Genomic DNA, 21706 nt, shown 5'->3' with positions numbered 1-21706 from the left:
GTTTTGACTGACTCATGAATATTGAAGCACCCCTGCAGCCCAGGAATAAATCCCATTAGATTGTGTGGAATAATTAAAAAAAAAAATTTTAATGTTTATTTTTGAGAGAGAGAGGCAGAACGCAAGTGGGGGAGGGACAGAGAGAGAGAGGGAGACACAGAATCCAAAGCAGGTTCCAGGCTCCAAGCTGCCAGCACAGAGCCCGACGTGGGGCTTGAACCCACGAACTGCGAGATCATGACCTGAGCTGAAGTCGAAGCCCAACCGACTGGAATAGTTCTTTTAAAGTACTGTTGGATTCAATTTGCTAGTATCTTATTAAGAATTCTTGAATCATTGCTCATCATGGATACTAACCCTTTATCAGATATGTCATTTGCAAATATCTTCTCCCATTCCATCGGTTGCCTTTTAGTTTTGTTGATTGTTTCCTTCACTGTGCAGAAGCTTTTTATCTTGATGAGGTCCCCATAGTTTATTTTTGCTTTTGTTTACCTTGTCTCTGGAGACATGTCCACTAATGAGTTGTTGTGATTGAGGTGAAAGAGGTTGTTGATCGTTTTCTCCTCTAGGATTTTGATGGTTTCCTGTTACATTTAGGTCTTTCATCCATTTTGAGTTTATTTTTGTGTATGGTGTAAGAAAGTGGCCCAGGTTAATTCTTCTACGTGTCTGTCCAATTTTCCCAACTGGAGTTTTATTTGTTGGGAGATTATTGATTACTTATTGAATTTCTTTTCTGTTTATGGATCTGTTCATATTTTCTATTCCTTCTGAACAATGTCTCTTCTTGTATCCACAGCTTCTGTCAGATCTCTACCTTTACCCTGTCTGTATCCAAGCTGTTTGCCTGTCACATGGCACAGTACTCCTGTGTTTTATCTCAGGCATAATGGCTGGGTTTCAAAATTCCAAATTTTAGGGACGCTGTGTGGCACAAACATGCACTGATCCTCTGGGGGAGGGTCTCATCACGCTGTAGCTGGTGATGGTTTTTTCCACAAAAAGTTGTAGAATCACACAGGGGCTTGGAGTTTATGGTAAAGCCCAGCAAAAAGCTGGCACCTAGCTTGCTGCCATCAGCAGGGGTTTTTGTTCCTATGGCAATGATTGGAGCAGCACATTGGTACCCACTAGCTCTTTATTTCCGAGAGGCCATGCCACATCTCCCAAATGCACTCTAAGAAGGGGAGCTGTCTCTCCCAGTGCAACCAATGGGGTCCTCAAATCACTCTGTCCACCCCAGGGTCTCTGTCCTCCTTCCCTAGAGGAGCACCAGTATGCCAACCAGGCTCCACACACCTGTGGCTCAGACTTCTAAAGCTTCCATATTTGAGCTCCATTGGTTGTAAAATCTTGAAATAATCAACCGCTATAGTTTTCCCAGCCAGTGGCTTTGGGGAAGTGTTTCTCTTGTGCAATCCCTGCACAATGCCTTCTCTCTGTTTCTCTTTCCTCTCTCTGTGATCAAGGCTCCCACCACTCTACAGAACCTGTGGTTCTTTTTTTCCCAGAATCATGTCTCTACACCTCCTACCTTCCATGAACAAACTGCAATGTTTTCTCTCAGCATTCATATAGATTACTTGGGTGTTAAGAATGATTTGATATTTATCTAGCTGTTTTAAGGAATGGGGCAAGCATAGGGGCCCCCTAATGCTCTGACATCTTAACTCCTCCCCCTGACTGATTCTTTTTAAAGTCTTTTATCACTCTGGTGTCTCACTGATGTCTTCTATTCTTTTCTCAAACCCAGTGAATATTCCTATAATTGTTGCTTTAAATTCTCCATCAGGCTGATTCTTTTTAAACTCTTTTATCACTGTGGTGTCTCACTGATGTCTTCTATTCTTTTCTCAAACCCAGTGAATATTCTTATAATTGTTCCTTTAAATTCTCCATCAGGCATGTTACTTCCATCTGTTTTTCTTAGTTTTCTCATCGTGGTCTTACCTTGTTCTTTCATTTGGGATAAATTCTTCTGGCTTTCCATTTTATCTAAGTCTCTCCCTTCTTTTCTGTGTTAGAAAAGCCAGTTATGCCTCTTTCTCCTGAAAGTAATGGCCTTTTGAAGAAGAAGTCATGTACTGCCCAGGGCCTGGAGCTTCAGAGAGTGTCTCTGGTGTGCACCGTTTGTGGTCTGCTGTTGTGTTCAGGCTGCTCTATCTTTTTGGCCAGTCATCTGCAGAAGTTCTCTTTGCCTGCTGTGGGAAGTTTGTCCCTGGTCCAAACGTGGCAAGTTTTGATAAGGTGTGCTCTGGTATGCTTGTGAAATGAGACCTGAAACTACTTCCACTAGAACTGAGGCCATGCAGAACTCTCTGGTTATGATACATGATGGGAGATGAAGTTTGTGCTAGTCTTCCAGGGGAGGGGCTCACTGTGCTGAGACTGAGTTTGACTGAGAAAAACAGTCCCGTCAGAGCACAACGAGGTGAGAATTGGTGTAAACAATTTAGGCAGCCAGTGTCCATGCTGAACTGTTTTCCTCTGGTGGCCCTGTGCTTATGCTGAAGGTCAGGGGAGGGAAATGGCACCAGCCATCACCTTGTATCCAGTAAGGCATCTCTGTAAGTGTTGTTGCTAACTGAAATTCTCCTAGAATAGTGAATGATTTCCCTCCTGTGGTCCCCGGGAATTCTTCAGATCACTGTTTCCACACTCTATGCCCCCAAGTCGTTTTCTTGCCTTCTCTCCAGGAATAAGGCTGTGCTTTCCAGGCTTTATCCCAGACAAGCCTGCTGACCATTAAGTCTCCAGGCTTTAAGCCCTGCTGTTTGAAAGAACTCATGAAATTCAGCCCTTCTCATTTTCCAAACCAATGGCTTTGGGGAAATATTCTCCTTGTGCACTCCTCTGTATGCTCCTTTCTATTACACCCTTCTCCATGACCACAGCTACCTCCCCTCCCGAGCACCCATGATCCATTTCTTCCCTAAACCATATGTGTTCACATTTCTTACTTTCTTGAATGTGGCTTCTTGTCTCTCTTTAGTTTGTTGGGGTTTGTTCTGTCAGTCTTCAGGTCAATTTATGAGGTATTTAGTGTGACTTGATAGTTATCTAGTTGCGTTTGTGGGCTGAGATAAGCCTAGGATCCTACTTGGCCACCATTATCTTCTCCTATATCTTGAAATTTAAAGTGAATTTCTTATAAACAGCCTATTTTTGGATCTTCTTTTTTTTTTAATTTTTTTTTCAACGTTTATTTATTTTTGGGACAGAGAGAGACAGAGCATGAACGGGGGAGGGGCAGAGAGAGAGGGAGACACAGAATCGGAAACAGCTCCAGGCTCTGAGCCATCAGCCCAGAGCCCGACGCGGGGCTCGAACTCACAGACCGCGAGATCGTGACCTGGCTGAAGTCGGACGCTTAACCAACTGCGCCACCCAGGCGCCCCTGGATCTTCTTTTTTAATCCTTTCTTCCAGGGATTGGGGGGTTTAATCCACTTGTATTTAAAGTAATTGTTCATAGGGAATGATTTAATATTGCCATTTTGTTTGTGGTTTTCTGTTATAGAAGAAGAGACAAAGTTTCCCAGACAAACAAAAATTAAAGGAGTTCATGACCACTAAATGAGCCCTGCAAGAAATATTAAAGCAGACGCTTTGAGTGAGGGAAAAAATACCAAAAGCAATAAAGACTAGAAAGGAAGAGAACATCACCAGAAATACCAACTTTACAGGTAACACAATGGCACTAACTTCTTATCTTTCAATAATAACTGTGAAAGTAAATGGACTAAATGGTCAGATCAAAACACATACGTACTATCAGAATGGGTAAAAAAAAAACCAAGAACCATCTATATGCCTCCTATAAGAGATTCACTTGAGACCTAAAGATATCTGCAGATTGAAAGTGAGGGCATGGAGAACAATTTATCATGCTAACAGACACCAAAAGAAAGCTGGAGTAGCCATACTTATATCAGACAATCTAAATTTTAAAAGAAAGACTGACAAGAAATGAAGAAGGCATTATATCATAACTAAGGTGTCTATCCATCAAAAGGATCTAACAGTTGTAAATGTTTATGCCCCCAACTTGGAAAACCACACATATAAATTGGTTAATAACAAACAAAAGAAACTCATAGATAATAATAAAATAATAGTAGAGAACTTTAACACCCCACTTACAGTAATGGGGCAATCATCTAAGCAGAAAATCAAAAAGGAAACAGTGGCTTTGAGTGACACCCGGGACCAGATGGACTAAACATATATTCAGACGTTTCATCTGAAAGCAGCAGAATACACACTCCTTTTGAGTGCACATGGAACATTTTCCAGAACAAATCACATAATAGGTCACAAACCAGGCTTCAATCAGTACAAAAAGACTGAAATCATGCCATGCATATTTTCTGATCACAATGCTATAAAACCTGAAGTCAACCACAAGAAAAAACATTTTGGAAAGACCACAAATACATAGAGACTAAAGAATGAATGGGGGTAATGAGGAAACTAAAGAAGAAATAAAAAATACATGGAAGCAACTGAAAATGAAAACATGACAGACAAAAAACTTTGGGATGAAGCAAAGGAAGTCTTAAGAGGGAAGTGTACTTCAATACAGGTCTACCCCAAGGAGCAAGAAAAGTCTCAAATACACAAACTAACCTTACATCTTAAGGAGCTATAAAAGGAACAGCAAATAAAATTCAGCAGGAGAAAGGAAATAATAAAGATTAGAGCAGAAATAAATGACATAGAAAGAAAAAAACAATAGAACAAATAAATGAAACTAGGAGCTGGTTTGTTGAAAGAATTAATAATATTGATAACCCCCTACTCAAACTTATCAAAAAGAAAAGACACATGATCCAAATAAATAAAATCACTAATAAAAGAGAAGAGATCACAACCAACACCTTAGAAATGCAAACCATCATAAGAGGATATTATGAAAAATTGTATGCCAACAAAATGGGCAATCTGGAAGAAAGGATTAATTTCTAGAAACTAAAACAGGAAGAAATAGAAAATTTTAACAGACTTATAGTATGCCAGCCATCATGTAAATAATTTTTAATATATTTTTAAAATTTAAATCCTAGTTAACATACAGTGTAATAATGATTTCAGGAATAGAATTCAGTGATTCATCACTTATGTATAACACCCAGTGCTCATTCCAACAAGTGCCTTCCGTAATGCCCATACCCTATTTAGCCTATTCCCCCACCCAAAACCCTCTGGTGACTGTTCTCTGTGTTTAAGAGTCTCTTAAGGTTTATCTCCCAATTTGTTTTTATATTAGATTTGCTTCCCTTCCCTTATTTTCATCTGGTTTGTATCTTAAACTCCACATATGAGTGAAGTCATATATTTGTCATTCTCTGACTGACTTATTTACCTTAGCATAATACACTCTAGTTCCATCCACGTTGTTGATTTTATATATATATATATATATATATATATATATATATATATCACATTTTCTTTATGCATTCATCAGTCGATGAACATTTGGGCTCTTTCCACACATTGGCTACTGTCAATGTGCTGCTATAAACATTGGGGTGTAGGAGCACCTGGGTGGCTCAGTTGGTTAAGTGTCTGACTTTGGCTCAGGTCATGATCTCGCAGTTCGTGAGTTCCAGCCCCACGTCGGGCTTTGTGCTGACAGCTCAGAGCTGGGAGCCTGTTTCAGATTCTGTATTTCCCTCTGTCTCTGCCCCTTCCCCACTCGCACTCTGTCTCTCTCTCTCTCAAAAATAAAGATTAAAAAAAATTAAAAAACAACATTGGGGTGCATGTGCCTCTTCAAAACAGTACTCCTGTATCCTTTGGATAAATACCTAGAGTCCTAGGGTAGTTCTATTTTTAATTTTTTGAGGAACCTCTGTATTGTTTTCCAGAGTGGCTGCACCAGTTTGTGCAAAAAGGGTTCCCACCAGCTGTGGAAAAGGGTTCCTCTTTTTCCACATCCTTGCCAACATATGTTGTTGCCTGCGTTGTTAATTTTAGCCATTCTGACAGGTGTGAGCTGATATTTCATTGTGGTTGTATTTCCCTGATGATTAGTGCTGTTGAGCATGTTTTCATGTGTCTGTTAGTCATCTGGATGTCTTCTTTGGACAAGTGTCTATTCATATATTTTGCCCATTTATTCACTGGATTATTTGTGCTTTCATTGTTGATATTGATAAGTTCTTTATAGATTTTGGATACTAACCCCTTTATCTGATATGTCACTTGCAAATATCTTCTCCCATTCCATCAGTTGCCTTTTAGTTTTGTTGATTGTTTCCTTCTCTGGGCAGAAGTTTTTTATCTTGATGAGGTCCCAGTAGTTCATTTTTGCTTTTGTTTCCCTTGCTTATGGAGACATGTCAAATAAGAAGTTGCTGCAGCCGAGGTCAAAGAGGTTGTTGCCTGTTTTCTCCTCTAGATTTTGATGGCTTCCTGTCTTACCTTTAGGTCTTTAATCCATTTTGGGTTCACTTTTGTGTATGGTGTAAGAAAGTGGTCCAGGTTCATTCTTCTGCATGTCACTCTCCCGTTTTCTGAACACCATTTACTGAAGAGACTATATTTTTCCATTGAATATTCTTTCCTTCTTTGTTGAAAATGAGTTGGTCATACATTTGTGGGTCCATTTCTGGGTTCTCTATGCTGTTCTATTTATCTATGTGTCTATTTTTTGCCAGTACCATACAGTATTGATGATTACAGCTTTGTAATACAGATGAAGTCTGACTTGTGATGCCTCCGGCTTTGATTTTCTTTCTTAGGATTGCTTTGGCTACTCAGGGTCTTTTCTGGTTCCATACAAATTTTAGGATTGTTTGTTCTATCTCTGTGAAGAATGCTGGTGTTATTTTGATAGGTATTGCATTGAATATGTAGATTGATTTGGGTAGTATCAACATGTTAACAATATTTGTTCTTTCAATCCATGAGCATGGAATGTTTCCATTTTTGTGTGTGTCTTCTTCAATTTCTTTCATAAGCTCTCTATAGTTTTCAGTGTATATATTTTTCACCTCTTTGGTTGGGTTTATTACTAGGTATTTTATGGGTTTTGGTGCAATCATATATGGGATCAACTCTTTGATTTCTCTTTCTGTTGCTTCATTATTGGTGTATAGAAATGCAACCATTTTTTTTACATTGATTTTATATCCTGTGACTTTGCTGAATTCATGTATCAGTTCTAGAAGCTTTTTGGTGGAGTCTTTTGGGTTTTCCATGTAAAATGTCATGTTGTCTGCAAAGAGTGAAAGTTTGACTTCCTCCTTGCTGATTTTGATGTCTTTTATTTCTTTGTGTTGTCTGATTGCTGAAGCTAGCACTTCCAACACTATGATGAATAGCAGTGGTGAGAGTATATATCCTTGTTCTGTCCCTGACCTTAGGGGGAATGCTCTCAGCTTTTCACCATTGAGGATATTAGTGGTGGGTCTTATATATATGGCTTTTATGATCTCGAGGTATGATACTTCTATCCCTACTTTCTTGAGGGCTTTTATCAAGAAAGGATGCTGTATTTTGTCAAATACTTTCTCTGCATCTATTGAGAGGACCATGTGGTTCTTATCATTTGTTTTTTTAAAATGTGATGCATCACATTGATTGATTTGCAGATAATGAACCAGTCCTCCATCCCAGGAATAAATCCCACTTGATCTTGGTGAATAATTCTTTTAATGTATTATTGGATCCGGTTGGCTAGTGACTTGTTGAGAATTTTGGCATTGAGTTTCATCAGGGATATTGGTTTGTAATTCTCCTTTTTAGCATGGTTTTTGTCTGGTTTGACATCAAGGTAATGCTGGCCTCTAGAATGAATTTGGAAGTTTTCATTCCACTTCTCTTTTTTGGAACAGCTTCAGTCCATGCAGCCCTGGACTCTTGTTGGGAGATTTTTGATTACATAACCATTATCAATTTTCTTAATGGTTATGGGTGTGCTCAAATTTTCTATTTCTTCCTGTTTCAGTTTTGGTAGTTTATATGTTTCTAAGAATTTTTCCATTTCTTCCAGATTGCCCAATTTGTTGGCATATAATTGCTCATAATATTCTCTTATTAATGCTTGTATTTCTTCAGTGTTGGTGGTGATCTCTCCTCCTCGTGATTTTGTTTATTTGGGTCCTTTCATTTTTCTTTTTGATCAGTCTGCTTAGGGGTTTATCAATTCTGTTAATTCTTTTAAAGAACAATTTCCTGGTTTCATTGATTTGTTCTTTTTAAATTTTGATATCATTAATTTCTGCTCCAATCCTTATCATTTTCCTTTTTCTGCTGGTTTTGGGTTTTATTTAATGTTCTTTCCCCAGATCCTTTAGGTGTATGGTTAGGTTGTGTATATGAGACCTTTCTTCCTTCTTTAGGAAGGCCTGGATTGTTATATATTTTACTCTTATAGTTGCCATTGCTGCATCTCAGAGGTTTTGGGTTATCAAGTTTTCATTTTCATTGGCTTCCATGTACTTTTTAATTTACTTTTTAATTTATTGGTTAACACTTTCATTATTTAGTAGGATGTTGTTTAATCTCCAAGTATTCATGGTCTTTCTCTCCAGCTACTTTCAGGGGGAGTGCTTTTCTTTCACAATCCTGATTTGCCACACTCTCCTCCTTGATTTTCTCTGCCCTCTCTCTGCAAAAACAACTTCCTACCCTCCACAGCTTTTCTCTCCCCCAGTTCACCTCTGCACACCATGTATATGCCAAGTTCTATGGCTCAAGGTATGCAAATTGTTGTGTTAATACTCAGATCAATTTCATAGGCATGCAAAATGGTTTGGTGGTGATCTAGCTGCATTTCAGGGATGAGTCAAGCTAGAGTCTCCATGCTGCTTCATCATCTTCTGAAAAATTAAAAAAATTTTTTTCAACGTTTATTTATTTTTGGGACAGAGAGAGACAGAGCATGAACGGGAGAGGGGCAGAGAGAGAGGGAGACACAGAATCGGAAACAGGCTCCAGGCTCTGAGCCATCAGCCCAGAGCCTGACGCGGGGCTCGAACTCCCGGACCGCGAGATCGTGACCTGGCTGAAGGCGGACGCTTAACCGACTGCGCCACCCAGGCGCCCCAACTGAAAAATTTAAAGTGTAGAATTTTAATGGTCAGTAAACTTGACTCAGGGAGAGCCTGGAGGGCATTTCACTACTCTTGGAGAGATGCAGGGAAACAGCCCATGGACACACAGTATGGAAAAAGGAATATGAAGAGTGCCTGGATTACACAGTGGAGAAGTTATTTGCTCTTCTCAGAGAGTGTCCCAGAAAGGCAACAATCTTAGAGAGACCTCTCCAGGAACAAAGGAACAGGCACGGGCTATTTTACTCCCTGTCCATAAGCATAAACATAAGCATAAGCAGCACAGGACTGCCTGCAGGAACCAGGAGAGTGTTCACACTTGATACTTAACTTGATTACGCCAAGCCACACCACTTGCACTCCAGTGGAAACACCTCTCCAAGTCATACTTGCCTCAGAGCTAGCATGTCTGGCCCCCTCCCCCTGAATAATGGCCCAAACCCCAGCCTAAACTGCATCTCCCAACCTGGGACTTTTGCAGGGCCTTAGTGTCCAGCGGATGTGGCAACAGTTCTCATTTCACAAGCAGACAAGAAGACAGGTAGTTAAAACTCATCATATTCAGGTAAGGGAAAAAACACTGTCCACAACATTGAAAAAGCCACTGCAAATGACTGGACTGAGAGACAAAGTGGCCAGGACACAAGTGCAGAGCACATGCAATGCAACATATATTTGAGACATTCCATGAAACACCAAATGCTGGGGATCAGGGAACACTACACTGCAGGGCACTACAGGTTCTCTTCTTCATAACGTCATCCTTTCAAGAGCAGCAGATGTAGCTGACTTTTCTAACAGACAGAAGTGGGCAAAGGGACTTACACAAAATGAGAAGACAGAAATTTATCCCATTTGAAAGAATAGAACAAGGCCACAGTCAGAGACCTAAGTGAAACAGATATAAGTAACATGCCTAATAGATAATTTAAGGTAATGATCATAAAGATACTTACTCACTGGTTTTGAGAAAAGTATGGAAGGCAGCAGTGAGACCATTAACACAGAGGTAAGGAATAACATATCAGAGATAAAGCGCTCAATAAATGATGTCAGAAACATGGTTGATGGGACAAAAACCAGGCTAGAAGAAGAAGAACGAATCAGTGACCTAGAAGACAGAATAATGGAGTGTAATCTAGCTGAACAAAAGAGAAAAAAGAATTATGAACATGGGAATAAGCTTAGGGAACTCAGTAACTCCATCAAGAATAATAACATTTGCATTATAAAAGTCCAAGAAGAAGAGAGAAAGAGGGAAGAAAATTTATTTGATAAGATAATAACTGAAAACTTCCCTAATCTGGCAAAGGAAACAAATATCTAGTTCCAGGAGGCACATAGAACCTCCAACAAAATCTACAAAAGAAAATCCACACCAAGACATATTACAATGAAAATGGAAAAATATAGTGACAAAGAACAAATCTTAAAAAGAGCAAGGCAAAAGAAGACAGTTACATATGAGGGAAACCTCATAAATTTACCAGAGGATTTTTCAGCAAAAACTTTCCAGGGCAAAGGGAGTGGCATGGTATATTCAGTGTGCTGAAAGGGGAAAATATGCAGCCAAGAATACTCTACAGAACAGAAGGAGAGATAGAGTTTTCCAAACAAAGCAAACAAAAACTAATGGAGTTCATGACCACCAGAACAGGCCTGAAAGAAATATTAAAGGAGTATCACTGAGTGAAAAGGGGAGACCAAAAGTGATAGTGTAAAGACAGGAAACACAAAAGTGGTAAAAACAAATATTTCTGTAAAATGCAGTCAGAAACTCATACAAAAAAGGATATAAAATATAATAATATATACCTAAATCAAGGAGAGGAGAGGAGAAAACAATGGGTTCAAACGTGAATAATCATCAACTTAATATAGACTATTTGCAGAAGAGATTATATGCCAACATAATGTTAACCATATATCTAAAACCACTAATAAACATGCAAAGAATAAAGAGAACAAAATCCAAATATATCACTAAATAAAATCAGTAAAACATGAAAGAAAAAAGGAAGAAAGGATCAGAGAAATCTTCAGAAACCATCACAAAACGAATAAAATGGGAATAAATACATATCTGTCAATAATTACTTTGAATGTAATGGACTAAACGTTCCACTCAAAAGACATAGTGTGTCAGAAAGTATAAAAACAAGACCCATCTAAGTGCTGCCTACAAAAGACTCATTTTAGTTTTAAAGACACCTGTATATTGAAAGTGAGGGGATGCAGAAACTTTTATCATGTAAATGGATGTTAAAGAAAGCCAAAGTAGCAATACTTATATCAGACACACTAGACTTTGAAAGAAGACCATAACAAGAGACAAAAAAGGGTACTATATAATAATGAGTGACAATCCAACAAGAAGATAAAACAATTGTAAGTATTTCTGCACATAACATGAAATCACCCAAATATATAAAATAATTAAGAACAAGCATAAAAGAACTAATTGATAATACAATAATAAGGGAATTTAACACCCCACTTACACCAATGGACAGATCATCTAAACAGAAGAAGGAAACAATGGCCTTGAATGACACACTGCACCAGATGGATTTAATAGTTATATTCAGAATGGTCCATACTAAAACAGCAGAATGCACATTCTTTCAAGTGTACATGGATCATTCTCCAGAATAGATCACATATTAGGTCAAAAGGCAGGTATCAACAAGTAAAAAAAGATTGCAGACATACAATTCAGTTTTTCTGACAACAACACTATGAAACTAGAAGGCAACGACAAGAAATATTCTGGAAAGACCACAAATACATGAAGGCCAAACAACATGCTACTAAACAATGAATGGGTCAACCAAAAAATAAAAGAAGAAATAATAAAGAAATGGAAACAAACAAAAATGAAAACAACAGTCCAAATCCTTTGGGTTTTAGCAAAAGAGGTCCTAAGAAGGAAGTATAGAGCAATACAGGCCAACCTGAGGAAGCAAGAAAAATCTCAAATAAACAACCTAACCTTACACCTAAAGGGGTTGGAAAAAGAACAACAAATGAAGCCTGAAGCCAGAAGAAGAAAAGGGAAATAATAAAGATTAGAATGGAAATGAATTATACATAAACTAAAAAAAAACCAATAGAACAGATCAATGAAACGAAGAGCTGGTTCTTGGAAAAATTATTAAAATTGATAAGCCTATAGCCAGACTTATCAAAAAGACAACACAAAGGACTCCAATAAATAAAATCACAACTGAGAGAGGAGAAATACTAACACCTCAGAAATACAAATAATTATAAGACAATTATTAATAAAACCAATATGCCAACCAATTGGACAACCTGGAAGAAATGAATAAATTCTTAAAAATATGTAACCTCCCCAAACCGAAACATGAAGAAATAGAAAACTTGAACATATGGATAGCCTGCAGAGAAACTTAATCAGTAATAAAAAAAAGGGGGATGCCTGGGTGGCTCAGTCCATTGAGCATCCAACTTTGGCCTAGGTCATGATCTCACAGCTCATGGGTTTGAGCTCCGCATTGGGCTCTGTGCTGATAGCTTGGAGCCTGGAGCCTGCTTCTGATTCTGTCTGTCTCTCTCTCTCTATTTCTCTGCCCCTCCCCCATTTGCTCTCTGTCTCTGAAAAATAAACACTAAAAAATTTAAAAGAGAAAGAAAAAAAGAAAGAAAGAAAGAAAGAAGGAAAGAAAAAGCCCAAGACCAGATGGTTTCACAAGTGAATTCTATGAAAAATTTAAAGAAGAGTTAATACCTACTCTTCTCAAACTATTACAAAAAATGTAAAAGGAAAGAAAACTTCCACTTTCAGTCCGCGATGCCAGCATTACCCTGAGACCAAAACCAGATAATGAAAAGGTGCTCAACATCACTCATCATCAGAGAAATACAAGTCAAAACCACAATGAGATACCACCTCACATCTTATCATAAAGGCGAAAATGAACAACTCAGGAAACACCAACAGGTGTTGGTGAGGGTGCAGAAAAAGGGGAACACTTTTGCACTTTTGGTGGGAATGCAAATTGTGCAGACACTCTGGAAAACAGTATGGGGGTTCATCAAAAAATTAAAAAGAATTACCCTATGATCCAGCAATTTCATTACTAGGTATTTATCCAAAGGCTACAAAAATGTTGATTTGAAGGGGCACATGCACCCCAATGTTTATAGCAACACTACCAACAATAGCCAAATTATGGAAAGAGCCCAAATGTTTATCGACTGATGAATGGATAAAGAAGTGGCATATATATATATATATATATATATATGAATATTATTCAGCAACCAAAATGAATAAAATCTCACCATTTGCAACAAGTGGATGGAACTAGAGTGTAATATGCTAAGCAAAATAAGTCAGTCAGAGAAATATAAATATAGGATTTCACTCATCAGTGGAATTTAAGAAATAAAACAGATGAACATAGGGGAAGGGAAGATAAAATAAGATAAAAACAGAGAGGGAGGCAAACCATTAGAGACTCTTAAATAGAACAAACTGAGGGTTGCTAGAGGGGAGGTGGATGGAGGGATGGGTTAAATGGGCGATGGGTATTAAGGAGGGCCTTGTTAGGATGAGGTGTTACATGTAAGTGATAAATCACTGGGTTCTACTCCTGAAACCAATACTACACTCTATGTTAACTAACTTGAATTTAAATATATAAATAAAAAAAACAGATAAGGACACCACGAAAAACGAACTGCAGGCCAATATCCCTGATGGACATGGATGAAAAAATTCTCAATAAAGTACTAACAAACCAAATCCAAAAAAACATTAAAGAAATCATTGGCTAGGGGTACCTGGGTGGCTCAGTCAGTTGGGCGTCCAACTTCGGCTCAGGTCATGATCTCAGGTTTATGAGTTTGAGCCCCGCGTTGGGCTCTGTGCTGACAGCTCGGAGCCTGGAGCCTGATTCAGATTCTGTGTCTCATTCTCTCTCTGCCCCTCCACAACTTGTGCTCTGTCTCTCATTGTCTCTCAAAAATAAATAAATGTAAAAAATGTTTTTAAGAATTCATTAGTTAGTATCAAGTGGGATTTATTTCTGGGTTGCAAATGTAGTTCAAAAGTCACAAATCAATTTGATGCATCACATTAATAAAATAAATGATAAGAACCATATGATTATTTCAGTTGATGCAGAAAAAGCATTTGACAAAATGCAACATCCATTCATGATAAAAACTCTTAACAAAGTCAATTTAGAGGAAACATACTTCAACATAATACATGCTATAAATTAAAAACCCACAGCTTATATCATCCTAAATGCAGAAAGACTGAGAGCTTTTCCTCTATGGCCAGGAATAAGACAGGGATGTCCACTCTCACCACTTGCATTCAAGATAGTACTTGAAGTCCTAGCCACAGCAATCAGACAATAAAAATTAAAAAAAAGCATCCAAATCGGCAAGGAAGAAGTCAAACTTTCACTATTTGCAAATGACATGATACTATATGTAGAAAACCTGAAAGACTGCACCAAGAAGCTGTTAGACTGATGAACGAATTTAGTAAAGTCACAGGATACAAAATCAACATAGAAAAATCTGTTGCATTTCTATAGAGCAATAATAAAGCAGAAGAAAGAGAAATTAAGAAAACAATCCCATTTACAACTGCACCAAAAACAATAAGACACTAAGAATCAACCTAATCAAAGAGGTGAAAGACCTGTACTCTGAAAACTGTAAAAAACTGATGAAGGCAATTGAAGATGATAGAAAGAAATGGAAAAAACATTCCATGCTCCTGGGTTAGAAGAATAAATATTGTTAAAATGTTTATACTACCCAGAGCAATCTACACATTTAATGCAATCCCCATTGAAATACCAACATATTTCAAAGTTAGTGGAAACTATCTTCCAATTTTATAGGATCACAAAAGATCCAGAATAGCCAAAGTCACCTTGCAAAGGAAAAAAAAAGTCTGTAAGCATCATAATTCCTGAATTCAAGTTATATTACAAAGCTGAAGTAATCAAAATAGTATGGTGCTGGCACAAAAATAAACAAAAATATCAATAGAACAGAATAGAAAATCCAGAAATAAACCTACAATTAGAGTCAATTAATTTTTGGCAAAGCAGGAAAGAATATCCAATGTGAAAAACAATATCTCTTCAACAAATGGTTTTGGGTAAACTGGATAGCTATGTGCAAAATAATGAAAATGTACCAGTTTCTCACACCATATACAAAAATAAATTCATTTTTTTCCATGTAATTTTTATTCATTTATTTTTATATTAAATATAATTTATTGTCAAATTGGTTTCCATGCAACACCCAGTGCTCAAGACACCACGTGCCCTCCTCAATGCCCATCACCCACTTTCCCCTCTCCCACACCCTGCATCAACCCTCAGTTTGTTCTCAGTTTTTAAGAGTCTCTTATGGTTTGCATCTCTCCCTCTCTGTAACTTTTTCCCCCTCCCCCTCCCCCATGGTCTTCTGCTGAGTTTCTCAGGATGCACACAAGAGTGAAAACATATGGAATTTTTTTTCTGTATGACTTATTTCACTTAGCATAATACTCTCCAGTTCCATTCACGTTGCTACAAATGGCCAGATTTCATTCTTTCTCATTGCCAAGTAGTATTCCATTGTATATATAAACCACATATTTTTTATCCATTGGTCAGTTGATGGACATTTAGGGTCTTTCCATAATTTGGCTATTGTTGAAAGTGCTGCCATAAACATTAGGGTACAAGTGCCCCTATGCATCAGCACTCCTGTATCAATTGGGCAAATTCCTAGCAGTGCTATTGCTGGGTCATAAGGTAGATCTATTTTTAATTTTTTGAGGAACATCCACACTGTTTTCCAGAGCGGCTGCATCAGTTTGCATTCCTACCAAAAATGCAAGAGGGTTCCTGCTTCTCCACATCCTCTCCAGCATCTGTAGTCTCTTGATTTGTTCATTTTAGCCACTCTGAATGTCATGAGGTGGTATCTGAGTGTGGTTTTGATTTGTATTTCCCTGATGAGGAGTGAAGTTGAACATCTTTTCATGTGTCTGTTGGTCATCTGGATGTCTTCTTTAGAAAAGTGTCTATTCATGTCTTCTTTCCATTTCTTCACTGGATTATTTGTTTTTTGGGGTGTGGAGTTTGGTGAGTTCTTTATATATTTTGTATTCTAGCCCTTTATACAATATCTCATACAAAAATAAATTTAGAATGGATTAGAGACCTAAATGTGAGACCTGAAACCATAAATATCCTGGAGGAGATAGGCAGTAACTTTTTGAGAGCTCCTGTGGCAACTTTTTCTAGATATGTCTCCTGAGGCAAAGGAAGCAAAGGCAAAAATAAATCCCTGGGACTACATAAAAAAAAAGGTTTTACACAGCAAAGGAAACAATCAACAAAACTGAAAGTCAATATTCAGAATGGGAGAAGATGTTTGCAACTAAAATATTTGATAAAGGGTTAGTACCTAAAATATATTAAACACATAAAATTCAACACTCAAAAACAAATAATCCAATTAAAAATAGGCAGAAGGCATGAATAGACATTTTTCCAAAGAAGATAAGACAAGATGGCCAACAGACACATGAAAAGATGCTCAACATCACTCGTTATTAGGGAAATACAAATGAAAACTACAATATCACCTCACACCTGTCAGAATGGCTAAAATCAACAACAAAAGAAACAAAAGTTTGGCAAGGACGTGAAGAAAAGGGAACTCTATTACACTGTTAGTGGGACATGTGAAAAGATGCTCAATATCAGTGATCATCAGGGAAATGCTAATAAAATCTACAATGATTTATCACTTCACACCTGTCAGAATTGCTAAAGTTAACAACACTTTAGCAGCTCTTGGTGAGAATGTGGAAATAGGGAATACCTCTTACACTTCTGGTGATTATGCAAACTCCTGCAGCTTCTCTGGAAAGCAGCGTGGAGGTAGCTCAGTTAAAAACAAAACTACCTTACTATCTAGAAATTGCACTACTAGGTATTTATCCAAAGGGCATGAAAATACTAATTCAAAAGGATAACATGCACCCCGATGTTTATAGCAGCATTATCTATAATAGCCAAATTATGGAAACAGCCCAAATGTCCATTGACTGATGAATGGACAAAGATGTAGTATATATTTACAATGGACTATTATTTAGCCATGAAAAAGAATGAAATCTTGCCATTTGCAATGATGTGCATAGAGCTAGAGATTATTATGCTAAGCAAAATAAGTCAGTCAGAGACAGAGAAATACCATATGATTTCACTCATATGTGGAATTTAAGAAAAATATACAGTGATCATAGGGGAAAAAAGAGAGGAAAACCAAGAAACAGACTCTTAACTATAGAGGAGAAACTGATGGTTAACAGAGGGAAGGGCAGTGGGCTGGAAGGATGGGTTAATAGGCGAGGAGTTTAAGGATTGCCCTTGTTGTGATGAGTCCAAGGTGTTTGATGTAGCTGTTGAATTACTGATTTGTACACCTGAAGCTAACATTATACTGTATGCTAACTAACTGGAATTTAAATACAAATTAAAAAATAAAGATTTATGGTTACCAGAAGCAAGGAGTGGTGGGACGGGGAATGGGATGAAGGTAGTCAAAAAGTACAAATTTCAGTTATAAAAGAAATAAGTACTAGGAATGTAATGTATGTTACTATGGTTAACATTGCTGTGTGACATATGTGAAATTGGTTAAGAGAATAGAATCTGAGAATTTTCATTAAAAGGAAAAACTATTGTTTTCTTTTTCTTCTTTTTTTGTATGTCTAGGAGAAGATAGATGTTAACTAAACTTATTGAGGTAGTCATTTCATAATAAATATAAATCAAGTCATTATGCTGTACAAATTGAACTTATACAGTGTTGTATGTCAATTATGTCTCAATAAAACTGGGAGAAAATTAATGGCCAAGCAGATAAATACTAAGCAGAGATAGGGACATGTCCAAAGGACACAGGATCCAACATGAAAGCTTGCCATGGCCAAATCTGGAAATACTTGAGCTATAAACAAATATGAGTATTATGCTATATTCTAATGGAAAATGCCCATATATCTTGCTGATATGAAAAATGATTGAATTCATCAATAAATAATATATAATAGTTTCTTAGCAAATAATTCTAATAAATACATGTAGAAAAAAGACAAATAGAAAACCAGCAGCATAATATCACAGTAATAATTGCTAAGGGCAAAATTCACTCATGAAAGCTTAAATTAGTGGAAGAAACTGGATATATCGGCATAGCCTCAAAGTATATCTTACTGAAGTCTATTAATTACTCTGGTAGTTTTAACATATTCCTCAAAACTCTATTATACTTTTTTCTTCAGACAATGGAGCTTAATTCCATATTACTCAACTGTAGGCTAGACTTAGCTGAACTTAGACACTTTTAAAGAAAAGTAAATGTCAAGGGAAAAACAGAACATTTATAGTGGAGAAATCTGGCAGAAATCATCTTAACCAAGTCATCAAGATTAACATTTTTTTCCACCTTAACCAAGTCATCAAGACTAACATTACTTTTCATAATTTTTTAAAAGTTTACCTATGTTTTTTTTAGAGAGAGACACACAGCATTAGTAGGGGAGGGGCAGAGAGAGAAGGAGACACAGAATCCGAAGGAAGCTCCAGACTCTGAGCTGGCAGCACAGAGCCCAATGCAGGGCTTGAACTCACGAAGCATGAGATCATGACCTGAGCTGAAGTCGGACACTCCACTGACTGAGCCACCCAGGCGCCCCAAGATTAGCATTTACCCTCTGATAGGAAGTATTGAGAAAGGAACATCAAAGAAATGAGAAAATATCAGAAAAATCCAAACTGGCATGCAATCTGTAATATACCTGGACGGTACTTTTAAAAAATTGTCAAGGTCTCGACAGACAAGGAAAGACTAAGAAAGTGTTACTGATTTGAGAAGATTAAGGAGATATGCCGACTGAATGCAATATGGTGTTTCTGATTGGGTCATGAGGCCAATAAAGATTTTAGTGGAAAAAAACAGAATAAAGTTTGTGGTTTAGTTAGTAGCATTATACCAATTACTAGTTTTGATAAATGTGTTTTGTTTATAAAATGCTACCCTTAACAAAAACTGAGTGAAAAGTATATGGGTAATCTCTGTAATATCACCTTTGGAACTTTTCTGTAAATCTAGAATTGTTTCAAATAGAAAAAAATTTAAAACAAACATAAAAAGTAGAGATACTGACGACTTGAATAATAAATAGAATACACTTAAACGATTATCTTTCTAGAAAGTTCCACACACGACCAGTAAAGACTTTTTTTCTGCACATAGGGAATATCCATAAAAAGCAATAATGTACTAAGCCATAAATAAAACCCCAGAAAACTCCAAAGGGTCACTATCGTCCAGATTACTTTTTGACAATAATTTAATAAGAATTTTGTAACAAAAAATAGCAACAAAATCACATGTGTTGGTTTATTAAATTATATATTACTAAATATACCTTTGATACTTTTAATGCTTAAGTTAAAGAAAATCATAAAGGATATAAATAGATATTTAAAACAGTATGATAATTAAAATAGTACATGTCAAAAATTTATCAGACAGGGGTGCCTGACTGGCTCAGTCAGTGGAGCTCACAACTCGTGACTTCACGGTTGTGAGTTCAAGCCCCACATTGGGTGTAGAGATTACTTAAAAATAAAATCTTAAAATAGTCGTCAGATAGATCAAGCAGTATTTAGAGAAAAGTATGCAGCTTTAAATAAATAAATCATATATAGTACCTAAATTATATAAACATTCAATTTAGGAAGTTGAAGAAGAGGAATAGGACAAGTCTAAAAAAGAAAAGAAGAAATTATAATGATCAAGAGACAATAAATTAGAGAATCAAAATGGAGATAAATAATACCAAATTATGGTTGTTTAAAAATAGTAACACGATAGATGGATCTCTGGTGAAACTTACAATATAATGTGCACATAAAACATATACAATGAAAAATAGGAAATGAATCTTGACATAACAGAAACGTAAAACTAATAGAGTATCATGAAAAAGCAATGGCCATAATTTGAAAACCTAGGTGAAATGGATAAATTCCTAGGAAAATATAAAATGCCAAAACTGACTTAAGTAAAACTAAAGAATTTTAATAGACTGATAAGTATTAAAGAAATTGATAAGTTAATCAAAGGCCTCCTTTCTCCTGAAACATCAGCTATAGATTGTTTTACCAAACATTTTTGTTTGAGGTATAATTGAAATACAATGTTATATTAGTCTCAGGTGTACATATGTATATTTTGCTAAATGGTCACTACTATTTCCAATTACTACCTGTCACCTCAGAAAGTTCATACAGTATTATTGACTATGTTCCTCATGCTATACGTTACATCTCCACAACTTACATGTACATGACTGTTAAACAACTTGGGGTTAAGGGTCCTGACATCCACAGAGTCAAGAATCTGCATGTAGGTTTTGACTCCCCCAAAACTTTACTAATAGTCTACTGTTGACAAGAAGTCTTACTGGTAGTTGATCAACAGTTTATTAACTTTTGATTAACACATATTTTGTACATGTATTATGTACTATTCTTAGTATTATATACTGTATTCTTATAATAAAGTAAGCTAGAGAAAAGAAATGTTATTAAAAATACCACAAAGGAGAGAAAATACATTTCCAGTATTTTACTGTAAAAATGTGTATATAAGTGGGCCCATGCAGTTCAAATTGGCAGTATTTAGGGGTCAACTATATTTATTTTATAACTGGAAATTTGTACTTCTTAAACCCTTTCACCCATTTCATGTCCCTAATGCCCCTCCCCTCTGGCGACCACCAATCTGTTCTCTGTTTTTATGAAATGGGATTGTGTTTTGTTTTGCTTGTTAGATTAAACATGTAAGAGAAATCATGTGGTATTTGTCCTGTTCTGACTTATTTCACTTAGAATAAAACCCTCAATGTCTATCCATGTTATCACAGATGGCAAGATATCATTTTTTGTGATATATATCCTATATATATATATACATATATATATATTTCACATATCTTTTCAAATTAATATTTTTGTTTTATTTAAATAGATACCCAGTAGTGGAAGAGCTCAATCGTAAGTACTATCTTTATTGTTAATTTCTTGAAAAACCTGCTTTCATAGTAGCTGCGTCAATTTCCATTGCCACCAACAGCGCATAAGTGTTGCCTTTTAACCACATCATTGCCATCACTCGTTTTATCTTGTCTTTTAAGTAGCCATTATGTCTTCTTTAGAGAAGTGTCTATTCATGTTTTCTGCCCATTTCTTCACTGGAATATTTGTTTTTCGGGTGTGGAGTTTGGTGAGCTCTTTATAGATTTTGGATACTGGCCCTTTGTCCGATATGTCACTTGCAAATATCTTTTCTCATTCCATTGGTTGCCTTTTAGTTTTGTTGATTGTTTCCTTTGCTGTGCAGAAGCTTTTTATCTTCATGAGGTCCCAATAGTTCATTTTTCCTTATAATTCTCTTGCCTTTGGGGATGTGTCAAGTAAGAAATTGCTGCAGCTGAGATCAGAGAGGTTTTTTCCTGCTTTCTCCTCTAGGGTTTTTATGGTTTCCTGTCTCACATTCAGGTCCTTTGTC

The 21706-nt window shown here is 36.7% G+C and overlaps 1 pseudogene; it reads left to right on the top strand.

Moving 5' to 3' along the window:
- The first annotated feature begins 2082 nt into the window (after positions 1-2082).
- Positions 2083-21706, top strand: part of LOC125156979 (nascent polypeptide-associated complex subunit alpha-like) — a 74171-nt pseudogene continuing 54547 nt past the window's right edge.

Source organism: Prionailurus viverrinus, chromosome X, assembly GCF_022837055.1.
Source record: "Prionailurus viverrinus isolate Anna chromosome X, UM_Priviv_1.0, whole genome shotgun sequence".
Lineage (NCBI taxonomy): Eukaryota > Metazoa > Chordata > Mammalia > Carnivora > Felidae > Prionailurus > Prionailurus viverrinus.
Note: the sequence above shows the minus strand (reverse complement) of the source record. Positions and strands in the feature narration are given on the sequence as shown.